This window comes from Heterocephalus glaber, unplaced genomic scaffold (genome assembly GCF_053883595.1).
Source record: "Heterocephalus glaber isolate CG9 unplaced genomic scaffold, H.glaber_assembly_v1.0 deba00001538, whole genome shotgun sequence".
In the NCBI taxonomy this organism is placed as follows: domain Eukaryota; kingdom Metazoa; phylum Chordata; class Mammalia; order Rodentia; family Bathyergidae; genus Heterocephalus; species Heterocephalus glaber.
In genome coordinates, this window is record NW_028258333.1 from 28,587,763 (window position 1) to 28,599,875 (window position 12,113).

At 37.1% G+C, this 12,113-nt stretch overlaps 1 long non-coding RNA gene across 1 annotated transcript in view; it reads right to left on the reverse strand.

The window, feature by feature from the left end:
• Positions 1–12,113, reverse strand: part of LOC147824531 (uncharacterized) — a 69,318-nt gene that overhangs the window by 55,424 nt on the left and 1,781 nt on the right. Inside the window, exon 2 of the long non-coding RNA XR_015442300.1 lies at positions 543–854. This is a non-coding gene — a long non-coding RNA (uncharacterized LOC147824531). The remainder of the gene's footprint in view (positions 1–542; positions 855–12,113) is intronic.

Here is a 12,113-nt window from a genome sequence, read left to right on the forward strand (position 1 = left end):
ATGGCCACTTTTCAAAATTTAATGTTACTAACACTGTTTATTTCTATAAATTTATTTTCATAAAGTAATCTAACAAACAAAATAAAAGGCTCTAATGTGTTTTGATAGTTTTCAGTTTGAATCAACATTCATCATTCATAAGTCATGCAAGTGTAGTTAAAACTGTTTATTCACTCTTTTATGAGTCATAAACATATGTGTACAGTTGATATATTCTAGTAAAACCCCAGATAAGTAGTACTTAGATCAATCTTTAATAATCTAAGGAAAGCTTGGAATTGTAAATAAATCATTTTGTTTATCTGAATGCATTTTGCAGAAACCCTAGTTCTCATAGTTCAACAGATTGTTAAAAATTATCATGAACTAGGGGTGCAATTAAATATTTAAATATCAAATTCTCAAATGTAAGATATTATTAAATACTAAGATGCACAAAACAACTTTTGAACCAAAACTTTCTGTGGTCATCTATGTTTCTTAAAATTAAATATCACCAATGGTTTTGAATTTAAAAGGAAGAAAGGTGAATATGAGATTACCTTTAATTTCTGGCAGCAATTTCCCATTCAGGAATCTTCATGAGACTATTCAGAAGAGGAGCAGACTCCTCAGTCACAATGTCACTGCTGTATCATCCACTTCATCTCAAGTATATATATCATAAGCTCCAAGAACAATTTTTCACACATATTGGTTTAGAAGATTATGCACTTGAAACAAAAACATGCCTTTTATCTTATGAGCAATATGGATAATTTATATCTTGTAAAGAATGATGTTTTATGGGCCGGGGATTTAGCTCAGCGGTTTCGCTTCTTGCTGCGCAAGCGCAAGGACCCGAGTTCGATCCCCTGTACCAAAAAAAAAAAAAAAAAAAGACTCATGCTTTACTTGTTATAGTTCTTATTTATCTATTTGGCTTATGTACATACCTCTAGGAGCCATCTCTAATCTCCTTTTAAAAGAACAGGAATAGAAAAACATTAAATAGACTGACACGTAAAGTAAGTAAATAATAAAATGAATAAGGATATAAACAGATTAAAAATTCTGACATCACATATTGGCTTTTAAAATTATGAAAGTGAAGAGAAATAATGTGATTGCTATGAATCAAACACTATTTAATCTTTGCTGTTTATTATACAAAAATTATTAATAAATTGAGGTGGTGCCTCATTTCACATTATGTAATGGATATATTTTTAGAATGTTGTTTGTGAATAAAATTACTGTAAAGTGAATTATATACCTAATCAAATACAGAAACTATCCATTAAAATGCTTCATAAAGCACAGAATTTTATGTCATACTAATACACAACTTCTAATGTGTATGAAGTATTTTTTAAGAGGCAAATTCAGGATCCTGACTATAAAAAAACTAGAATACAAAAGAAAGGTAAAAGTACATACCCTATCCCCTTCCATTTTCCAAAAGTTTTCATCAATTAGAGAAAAACAGATACTTTTATGTAATTTTTCAGTTCATTAAAAATAAATATCTCATATATATTTATTTATATATGTAAATACATATATATATGTAATATGCAAATAATATTAAATGGACAAAAGTGGAATAGACATCCAAAAGAGGATATCCAAATGACCAATAAACACGCAAAGGAACTCAAGTTCCTTAGACATCAGAGACTTGCTAGTTTAAGTCACAATGTAGTGTACCAGAATAAAATAAACAGGATGAAAATACCAAGTGTCAGTCAGGATGTAAACAAACAGGACTCTCATACACTGACGGCAGAAGTGTAAATTCATACAACCACTTTCAAACACTCTTTGGCCATATATACTCAATAGAAATGTGAACAGTTGATCAACAAAAGACATGTACCAGAATGTCCATAGCAGACTTATTTGTAATATTGAAAACTTGAGTTCTACCTGAATACATATAAATAGTAGCATTCTTGCTATCAAGTTGTTCAAGTCTTATTGATATATATTTCAAATATGTTTCATAAATTGTTATTTTGCTCTTAGTTTTATTTTCAATAGTGAATATCAGATATCCTTTAAAGAATAAAATTAAACTGGGTGTGGAGGTACATGCCTGTAATACCCACAGTCTCGGAGGCTGAGGCAGAAGGATTACAAGTCAGGACCCATCTTATTGATTTAGTGAGATCCTGTCTCAACATAAAAAAGGGCTGGGGATGAAGCTCAGTGTGAAAGCCTTGGAGTCATTACCCAGTACCACAAGAAAAGTAAAGAAAAAGGGTAAAAGAAAGAGAGGGAGGGAGGGAAGAAAGAGAGAGAGAGAGAGAATTAAATATTTTAAATATGTAACTAGCATTTGCTAAGTAATGAATGTTTGCTGAATTTTACACTGAGTTCCTCAGCTGAAAGCCACCATAGTCCTTTATTGCGAGGTTCTCTGAGATCCTTTAATCTTGTCTCTAATTGGTGTACCTGGATCTAAATGAAATTACACAACAAGCAATGCCCTCAGACCCATGCCAGAGAGTCCCTGAGCTAGCTGTCCTCCAGACATGCCCCCATTCATGAGATAGGGACTTTCAGATGAATAAATGTGCCTCCCAGTGGCTTGTACTTTCTCTTGAAACCATCCTCAGGGTATCTCAGGCTTTAGTGTTTGTAGCCTAAATGTCCTACAGTCTCAGGAGTGGGGAAAAGGAAGTTGGAACTTGGTGTCCAAAAAGAATTTACAGTAGACCCTCACTTTATATAGGGTGCCTTTGTTATTTTTTCTTGCTAAGACTCAATATCCAACACCCACAGGTCTAAGGAGGAAAGCTTTATTTAGCTCATGGTTTGTACAGGTTTTAGTCCATAGTGGGCTGACTCCAAGGCAGGGTGGCATGACAGAGGGGCATGGCAAAGGAGAAAGAGCTCATGGCAAAGCAGACAGAAATCTGAGAGGGAAGAGAGAGGGAGGAAGTTACACTCTTCCAGGCCCACTGAACCACTGTTGTGGCTTGTGTTTAGATGTCTCCCCAAAGTTTCATGTGAGTGAGGTGAGGCTATTGTGGAGGTAGCTAAATCTAGAGTGCATGATTGATTCATTGTGGGACTAGATCTGAGGGCACTAGGATTAAGGGTGTGAGTGCTACCCGCCCTAAGTAGTCTGAATAAGATAAAAGGGGCACAAAGATGCTCTTAAATTTCCCTTGTTGCTTCTGCTGTCTTCCACTGCCATAAACTGTTTCTCCTCTGCCATGCCACCCTGCCTTAGAGCCAGATTATGGACTAAAACCTCTATGAACTGTAAACCAAATAAACCTTTCCCCCATTAACTTTGGGTGTCTGGGATTCTGTCTTATCAATGAGAGAAAAGTAAGTAACTCACTGACCTTCTTCTACAAGGCTTCACCTCCCAACATCACATTTAGCTATAAATTCATCAGTAGACCAATTCACACTGATGAATATCACACCTGCATGATCCAATCACTTCCCAAAAGCCCCATCTATGAGCATATGTGGCTCTAGGGGAACATCTAGATATAAACTGTAATATAGGGAGAGCCAGAATTCAGAAGAGAAGCAGCAGGATTGGGGTCTAAGAATTAAACCAACAACCAGATTTCCCTATATCACTATTTCTAGTGCAGACCTCTGAGAAAACTGAGAAACCTAAATTTAAACATGTCCTTCCAGGTCATTACAAAGGTAGAGTTCTCAGATTTATGTGAGAGTATGGAGCACATTCTGTCCAACAATTTGTTAGCTCTAATATGATCTACATAGTGAGTCTTGTGATATACAAGACAGGCTCCTTTTGTCCCCGGTTTCAAACCTCATAAACATTAGTGATGTACCTGCATGTGATGGTACTGTCCCAGTTAATTTTAGCTGTCCATTTGACTAGATTTTAAAAGACTCCTGCAGAGGTGATTGGATCATGTCCTGCTGTAATCATGGTGGATTAATCCACTGATGTTTATAGCTGAATATGCTGTTAGGAGGTGGCACTCAGTTGGAGGTGGGTATCTGGGGATGTACTTTGGGGGAGGGAATATCTCTCTCAGGCTCTCTTCTCCTTTGCTTCCTGATGGTCTTGAACTGAGCAGCTTTGCTTCATCAGACCCTTCTGCCAGGATAGTTTTGCATAAAAGCCAGCTGACTGGCTTCTGAAACTGAGCCAAATTAAAGCTCCCCTCCTTTATATTGTAGATGTCAGGTATTCTGTCCCGGCCATAGGAAAGCTGACTAATACAGGCACTAAAACATGACAGACTTACTTATCTTCCCTTTATTCTCCAACCACCACCATTTCATTCCTGGAAATTAGAGGATAATTGTAAAGTTTTGCTACAGATAAAGGGCGGTGGCCTGGTGGTTGAAAATGAGATGGACATGGTTATCAGTGTGGATACCTGGAGGAATTGTTAGAGGAGTCCAAAGAAAGGCTCTAGGGTGCCACCAAACTCCTATATCATGTCCTTAGGTGACCTGGTCCAGTGGCTTTGGATCTCTCGGGGAGTTTTCTCACTGCTAAAGAGACAGTGTTTACAATTTACTCACAAGTTAGTTTTAGGGAAAAAATGACAATTTAGGTGACTATGTTTGCAATATAATGTGTAAAAATGATAAATTTGTGAAGTAAATTTTATTAAACAAATTTAATTTCAAAAATTTGAACGCAGATGATCATCAAGAAGATCATACACCCGGACCAAGTGGCATTCATCTCAGGGATGCAGGGATGGTTCAACATATGCAGATCAATCAATGTAATGCACTATAGAAATAGAGCCAAGGACAAAAACCATATGATTATCTTCATAGACGCAGAAAAAGCATTTGACAAAATCCAACAAGCATTTATGAAAAAAACCCTAGAAAAAAATTGGAATAGACAGTTTCTACCTCAATCTGACAAAACCCATCTATGAAAAACCAACAGCCAATATCATACTAAATGGTCAAACACTCAAATCTTTCACACTACAAATCAGGAACAAGACGAGGATGTCCACTATCACTACTCTTCTTCAATATAGCTTTGGAAACATTAACCACAGCAATTAGACAAGAGAAAGAAATAAAATGAATAAAGATAGGAAATGAAGAAGTCAAATTGTCATTATTTGCAGATGACATGATACTCTATATAGAGGACCCCAAGAACTCCATCAAAAGTCTTCTAGATGTAATAACCAAGTTCAGTAGAGTAGCTGGATACAGAGTCAACACACAAAAATCAATAGCTTTCCTCTACATGAACACAGACTCACTGAGACAGAAATAGGGTAAACAATTCCTTTCACAATAGCATCCAAAAGACTGAAATACCTAGGTATCAATCTAACAAAAGAAATCAAAGACCTCTTCTATGAAAACTATAGCACTCTGAAAAGAGAGATTGCAGATGATATCACAAAATGGGAAAACATCCCGTGCTCCAGAGTAGAAGGGATCAATATAGTGAAAATGGCCATACTTCCAACACTGCTATATAGATTTAAGGCAATTCTAGTTGAGATCCCAGAAGCATATTTCATGGACCTTGAGAAAACAATCCAAAAATTCATTTGGAACAAGAAGAGACCCAGAATAGCAAAAGCAATTCTAGGTAACAGAGACATGGCAGGGAGTATCACAATCCCCAACCTGCAACTCTACTACAAAGCTACTGTGATAAAAACAACATGGTACTGGCAAAGAAACAGACCAGAGGACCAGTGGAACAGATTAGAAGATGCAGGAACAATGCCAGACACACTCAGCCACCTCATCTTTGACAAAGGAGCCAAACACCCTCTCTGGAGGAAAGGTAGCCTCTTTAATAAATGGTGCTGGAAAAATTGGCTTTCAATTTGCCAAAGACTAGAACTAAACCTATATCTCTCACCATGCACTAAATGAAAATCGAAATGGATTAAGGATCTAAGTATTAAAATAGAAATGCTGAATCTCCTGGAACAGAGGTTGGCTAGAACTCTTGAAGACATTGGTGTAGAAAATGATTTTATGAACAGAATTTCAGTTGCTCATGAACTAGCACAAACAATCAACAAGTGGGATCTCTTCTCATTAAAAAGCTCCTGCACAGCAAGAGAAATCACTAGCAGTGTGAAGAGACCACCCACAATATGGGAAAAAAATCTTCATCTGCTCTTCCTCAGACAAAGATCTACTATCTCAAACCTATAAAGAACTTTTAAAAAATCAGACCTCCCAAATTTAAAGACCCAATCCAAAAATGGGCATCTGAAATGAACAGACATTTCTTAGAGAAAGAAGTGAAAATAGCAAATAAACATATGAAAAATGTTCAACATCACTGGTCATTCGAGCAATGCAGATGAAAACAACACTGAAACTCCACCTCACTCCAGAAAGAATGGCTGCTATCATGAAATCAACGAATAATAAATGCTGGCAGGGCTGTGGGGAAAGAGGAACCCTGCTCCACTCTTGGTAGGAGTGTAGACTGGTGCAACCACCGTGGAAATCACTCTGGAGGTACCTCAGAGAACTAGGACTTTGAAGTCCCATTTGACCCAGCTATTCCCCTGCTAGGTATCTTCCCCAAAGAATTAAAAGAATCGTACCACAGTGATATACGTGTACCCGTGTTCATAGCAGCACAATTTGTAATAGCTAAAACTTAGAAGCAGCCCAAATACCCATCAACTGGAGACTGGATCAAGAAAATGTGGTTTTTTTATAAAATGGAGTACTACTCAGCCATAAAAAGTGAGAAATTAGAGACATTTATAGCTAAATGGATGCACATTGAGGGGATACTCTTAAGTGAAATAAACAGGACACACATGTGTAAATACCAAATAGTTTTTCTAGTTTGAGAAACTGAAAGTGAAAATAAGGACTAAAAGGTATAATAGGTAATGTGAAATAGGAAGAAAAGGGGCAAAGGGGAAGGGGAAGTGGGAGGGATAGGGAAAGGAAAGAAGGGAATGGAATTAATATGAGAAAATTAAAAAACGGAAACAAAGTCTTTGTAAATAAGGCGAGATGGAGAGGTTAAAGGGAGGGCAGGGGAAGGGGAAAAAATAAGAACCAAGAGAGATTTTGTAAAAGTGCAAATTTCCAATGATGAAAGTCATTATATTGTATACCTAAAATGTACCAATAAAATGAAATTTAAAAATTAAAATAAAATAAAGTGAGCCAGAAATATTTTTGATTTATTTTTCTACAATAGTAGAAGTGTATTTTACTTAGTTCTCAAATTATTTTATGAAAGAACTCATAATTTCATGGGTAAAACATCTCGACCTTATGCCTGGGCCAGAAAGTTTAGAGTGCTAGCACCCTTGAGAAATGTGTCCTTTCTCTTCCAATCCTCTCTCTCCTCAGTATTGTCCTTGCCCTACATAGGAGTTCCATCCTTGACTTTTCCTGCTTCACCGGGTGGACACTGGTTAAGCAGGGTGTTACTTTTATGCTCACTCAAAGGGCTCAGAGGTCTTCTTGGGTATCCATGATGGCCTCAGACAAGTCTGATTAACAAACTATATCAAGAATTTACTTAGCAGTTGGAAAAAATCAGTATGCTAATTTTGCATAAAGGAAAGTTGCTTTGAGAAACTTTTTCTTGCCTGGTCAGATTTTCTTTCTTATTTTTATTATTTTTTGCTTTTAAATTCTTACCTCTTCTAAAAATAAAAAGGGTAGAGGCAAAGAATATAATAAATATGACAAGGAGAAGAAGGATTAGATTGAAGTGTAAAACAAAAGCAGAAATAGATGTCCATTTATCACAGTGAAGTCTTAAATTGTCTTCTTTACAGTGACTAAGTAATGGGAGCTGGTTGTTTGGTGGTGAGGTTCTTACAACATCTACCAGTACCCAGAGCTTCTTCTCCTTCCATTCTCCATAGCTTCTAGCTGGAAGCTCCTGGTCCCCTTCCATCTTGGAGTTATCAATGTAGAATTAAGTTTGATACTGGAAGCAGTAGTATATGGAGAAGTTAGATAAACTGGAATACACATTACAGTGCAGTTCAGGACTGTGTAAGGTCTGCAAACCAAATCACATAAGCAAAGATAGAAAGACCTATTTGGTTTAGAGAAGAGGCAATAAGCAGTGTGACATGACAAAGTGTGTCTCATGAAAAAAAATAATTTAAACTTCTAATTTTCCCTACGAGCATTAGAGATAAGATCAGATATAAGTAACAAACTGGCAGATTCTAGCTAAGGTGATTTTAACAAATAGCAGTCATAAAATGAAAAGGCTTCCCAATGAAGGAGTTAGGAGGTCACTCATCGGTATAACTTGTCATACAGAAGCTAGAAGATTATCAGACATTTCTTTAAAACAGACTTTTGCATTTGGTGGGACAACAGAGAATACAGTCCTCCTAACAATTATTAAAAACTCGGTGTAATGGAGCACAGTTGTAATCCCAGCACTCCTGGAAGCTGAGACAGGAGGATTCCAAGTTTAAGCCCATTCTGGGCAATTTAAAGACTCAGTAATATCAAAATACAAAAGTAGAAAGGGCTGGGTCACCCTACACTTAAGTGACGTAAAGGGGAACATTCATTCATGTGTCACTTTTGAGATCTATCTTATTTTGTTCTATTTCATAGTCTGGCACTTCCCAGGCCCAGAACTCTCTTTTGGGGAGCTATAAATGTGTTACACAGAGAATCAAGAAAAGTAGTTTTATTCATTCTTTTTAGATTTTTATTTTTTGTAATTCTTAAAGCAAATGGTGATTTGAAGCTTTACTCTCCCTCCATGTCCTCTTCATAACACTTGTCTAAGAATTCTCAGATCATGAAATAACATTTCCCCTGTTACCTTTCAGTGTATGGAGAAAAAAGTAAATGCTTCCCAAAATTGTCCCTGAATAATTCCCTTCCACCCTTTATACAAAGGCTACTGTGGTGTGAGACTAGAGGCCCAGTATGGAGAGATTATCCTGGTCAAGGAGTTCGTTCAATGTCTTCATGACCGGGACACACACATTCCATAAAATGCTGAGTCCTTACTAAGAAGAGAATTCCCAGCATTAATATAACTGTGACCTGGCATCCCTAAGCCCCTTATCCTGCTACAGTTTTCTTTAATCAGCATTTCAGTGACTTATAATGTTTACTGTTCATTGTCTTTCCCAACTAGAATGCAAGCTTCATGAAGGCAATGTCTGTGCATGTATCATGTAAGTTTTGTTCTCTGATGCTTTATAAGATTTAGAACAAAGTCAGTCACAAAGCATAGCAATTGCTGAATGAATGAGAAAACATGGTAGAGGGGAACTCAGTGTTAGCTTAAAAATCTGTTAAATAAAGTATATTTCACTTTTATTACCTTATTAACTTTACTAATAAATATTGTATTAATCATGAGTAGATATATAAATGCATATGTCTTCCTGAATAATATACACATAATCATTATACATGTATATCATATGGAGATAGATTTATTTTAAGAAATTGGCTGATGCAATTATGGCAGATGGAAAGCCTAAAATCTGCAGAATAGACTGGCAGGCTGTAGACCCAGGAAGGAGTTGTTGCAATTCGAGGCCAAAGTCAATTCACTGACAGAATTTTCTCTTCTTTGGGGAGGTCAATCTTTTTCTATTAGGTCCCTCAACTTATTTGATGGGGCTCATTCACATTATGTAGGGTAATCTGCTTTACTCAAAGCTCATAGATTTATACGCTAATTTCATTAAAAATTACCTTCACAGAAACAGCTAGAATATTAGGCCAAATATCTGCATGTCATTGCCTAACAAATTTGACACAGAAATTAACCATCATAAATAATGTAATCGTTGTATAGCTGAAATGATCTTCGATATCAAGGTCCTCACTCTATAGGCCAAGAAATTTGAGTCACTGTGGGATAACTGTCTTACCTAAGGTCATATAGATCCATAAAGGACCCCAAGTATCCTGACTAGCAATCCTCTGCTCTTTATAAATGCTATAAAATGAAGCAGCTACAAGATGCTGTTTTAGGCGTTTTGGTTTTTTATATTGAAAAAAATTGTCACTTGAGAGTACAACAGAGTGACAAATGCAATATTTTAGATTCAAATAATGATAGATTTAGGTAGTTTATACTGGGGAGCCACTTGGTTGAGGAGATAATAATATGACATAAATATCTTCACTCTAATAGACATAATCTCAATTGTTATAATTCTTTCCACTGTCTCTAAAATTAAGTTTATATTAGCCAGGCTATAGTGGGATGTATAAGAAAGAGAGTGAGGAAGGGTGAACGGTAATACAGTAAAGAAGGCTGGTCAAGATAGAACTCATTGACAAGGTAATATGTGAGGAAGGACTTCAGAGAAATAAGGGAGGAAACAAATGGACAACAGAAGAAGAATATTTAAGGTAGAAGAAACACTTGGCACAAAGCCACTGGGTTAGGAAATAGCAAGGAGGGTCGGGGATTTATCTCAGTTGTTCTGCCACCTGCTTTGCAAGTGCAAGGACTGGAGTTCGATCCCCAGTACAAAAAAAAAAAGAAAAGAAAGAAAAAGAAATAGCAAGGAAACTAGTGAGTCTGGAGTTCACAGGGGAAGGTGAGGGTGACAGGGGATGAGGCAGAGAGGCAAAGGACACCAGGGGCTTGGGGGCCCTGGGCATGGGCCATTTTGTGTTTTACTCTGATTTAAATAAGGAACCACTGGAGAGTTTTGGATAGAGAATGCCACAATATGATCGTTTTCAAAAGAATGCCTGTGGCAACTGAGTTTAGACTGGACTTGGGTTGGTGGTGGCTATAGGACAGGAGGGAATAATCATTAAAGCAGGGAAATCCATTGAGTTGGGAAAATACAGTAGTCATTCAGATGAGATTCTGATGGTTCCAGCTAGGTGCTTTTTAACCCCTCCAAGAAGTAAACAGATTCTGATTGTAGAGGTGAAAGGTAGAAAAGACGCAAGGATGACTTTAGAGCTGTGTGGTCTGAATAAGTGCCAGGAAGTAGTTACCATCTACTTAAATGGAGATGTCAGCCACTCTGATCGGAGCATGCTTGGGAAGAAAGAACCACAGTTCAGATGTGAACATGTTAAATGCTCAAGTGGATACCCAGATGGCAGTCTGGAGCTGTAGGAACAGATCTGGGTTGAGATATAAGTTCATGAGATACACATTTTCATTTGATTTGACTAAACATTTATTAGGCACCCTACCATGTGCTGAGCACTGACCTAGATATTACAAGTATAAAAATTAAGAATATACTGTTTTTTCTATCATGAATTCATAATTAATGGGGAAAACAGGCATATCAACAAAAACTGCAATATTTAATAGACGTAACTCTAAAGGCTTATGTCTTAGTCACAATCTTGTTGCTGGGACTAAGTAGTCAACACTTACTACTTAAGGAAGGAGAATTTCACAGTTTCTGTCGATGGTAGGCTGGGGAAAGAGGCATGGCAGAAGAAAAGGAGCTCAATGGATGGCAACCAGGACAGGGAGAGAGGAGAGTAGAACCAGGGACAAGAATAAGCCTTTCTAGGTGAAGCCCCCAGTGACCCACCTTCAGCCAGGTCTAACCTCTTAGCATCAAGTCAGCTACAGCACCAGCTTGATCCAATCACTTCTAAAGTGATATTTGGGGGACATTTTAGATCTAACCACATAGCTCATAAGGAAACTGATACAGGGAAAATTAATTCCACCTTTGGGAAGAGTCAGGAAAAGCTTCAGAGAGGAAGCAAAAAACTGAGCTAGAATTTGAAGGTTAAGGAAGATTTCTCTGGATGGAAAAAATAGGATATTCTAGACAGAGTGAAAGTCATGAGTGAATGCAGTTTTGCTTTTAAGAAGAAAAATGTGCTATGGAATGCCTTACCTTCAAACGAAGGTCAACTCAATACCTGATCCACCCCTCTGCAATTTTGAAAATATAAAGAAGGATACACTGCTATTGATCTATATGTGACCATACATGAAATTGAGAAACCTTTATTCATGGGTTTTAAAAATAATAGCTGCTCTGCACATAAGTTCCTTAATAGTGTACATTAACTTTTAATAGTGTACATTATCTTTTCCTATGGTTTCTATGCATGGTGACCTTTCCTTCTATCAAAGACAGAGCAGCTCCTGAGCAGTCTGCTTTTATGTCTTACAGAATGTAGGTTACAGCTAAGCACAGAGAAAAAAG